Here is a 1,505-nt window from a genome sequence, read left to right as displayed (position 1 = left end):
TCAAGTTTCGGCTGTCCCTCAGTGTGAGCATTTCTTTCATTCTGCAAAATCAACGCTATCGGTTAATGAATGGTGATTAAAATAAATAAACCACTAAACTAACAGAGAATACATTAAAGTGTTGATCAAAATTGCTGACATTTCTTATCTTTTTTCATGTTTTTTCAGCTCTTGGTACTTTTCAGCTCCTGACTACGGATATTCCTCAAATAAACGTGAACAAAATGCAATATATTCGTAGCCCCGACCTCGGCTAATACCAACAGATCTAAGCTGCATTTCAGTCGCGGAAGCAAACCCATTAATTATTTGCTCATACAGAGCTCCAGAGCACAAAGAGTTATTGTCCATCCCTGGGACCCAGGCCAAAACTTCCCATACACCGAGCACAGGCTCAGGAAAACCCTGGGGGAGATGATATCTCGGTCACTGAGCATTCGAGCAGCATTGAACAAGCACCCGGACTGAAACTTTCTCAATGCGGAAGTGAGAAATTTCAGTTCAGCTTTTGGTTTATCAGGATGGCCGAGCGGCCTCCTCTGAAAGCGAGTTTTCGAAACCCTATTCTGATATTCCTTATTATTAGTCAGCGGAGCTCATCTTTTTGACACCGCTATGAGGTGCTTTGGGTCATCACTTAAAAGTGTAATACAGCGGTTAACCCGCTCGTTTAACATTTCCATCTCACCTGGTATGGAAAGTGGAGATGATTCAGCAGAGTAGCAGCTATCACGTTCGCGGAAAAATGTTGTTGAAACTTGCTCCTGATGCATGTCCAGGGGGAGACTGCACACCTGTGTAAGGACATAAAAACATAAGAACGAAAGAATTAAGAGCAGGAGTAGCCCATTTATTGTGAAAAATGAGATATGGGTAACAGTTAACATGCAAACCAAAAATAAAATGATTGAAGTATCGACTCTCGCTCATTTTTCATTTCTTTCATTGTGCAAAAGAAGATTTTCGGTTAATTAATGATGCTTTTCCGGGAAAGCAACATAAAAGTTGAAGAGAAAAGCACTCGCCCAACGTGGGGCTCCAACCCACGATGCTGAGATTAAGAGTCTCATGCTCTACCGACTGAGCTAGCCGGGCTTGCTCAAATTGCGTGACCTCATCACTGATTGCAGCCAGGCGCCTGTTGGCTCTGCCCGAGGGGTTTAACTTGTTCTACAAACAACGAACCAGGATCCCCTCAATTCCAAGATGTGTAAGGAAATCAAGCATCAAAAGCCCTTTTATTAAACACAGGATTTCAGGTAATTTTCTGATCACAAAGCACTTTTTGTCCTTGTCGATATCTCTTTTCTATTAAATCTTTTCTATTTCCCTGTGCTTCCCGATTCTGTCTTCCTCTCTGGCTCTGTTAATATGTGTGTGGGCACCTGTAGGTTATAGAATCTATCAATCATAGAACCATAGAATGGTTATAGCACTGAATAAGCCCATTCGGCCCGTCGAGCCCGTGCCAGCTCTCTGCAAGAGCACTTCAGCTAGTACCGCAC

At 42.9% G+C, this 1,505-nt stretch overlaps 1 non-coding gene across 1 annotated transcript; it reads right to left on the bottom strand.

Moving 5' to 3' along the window:
* Positions 1–1,022: 1,022 nt before the first annotated feature.
* On the bottom strand, positions 1,023–1,095 carry trnak-cuu (transfer RNA lysine (anticodon CUU)). Its single transcript has one exon. It is a non-coding gene; the product is annotated as a tRNA-Lys (tRNA).
* Between the last annotated feature and the right edge of the window lie 410 nt (positions 1,096–1,505).

The sequence above is a fragment of the Somniosus microcephalus genome, unplaced genomic scaffold (genome assembly GCF_052327205.1).
Source record: "Somniosus microcephalus isolate GS21.2 unplaced genomic scaffold, FLI_Smic_1.0 unresolved_chr4, whole genome shotgun sequence".
Lineage (NCBI taxonomy): Eukaryota > Metazoa > Chordata > Chondrichthyes > Squaliformes > Somniosidae > Somniosus > Somniosus microcephalus.
Note: the sequence above shows the minus strand (reverse complement) of the source record. Positions and strands in the feature narration are given on the sequence as shown.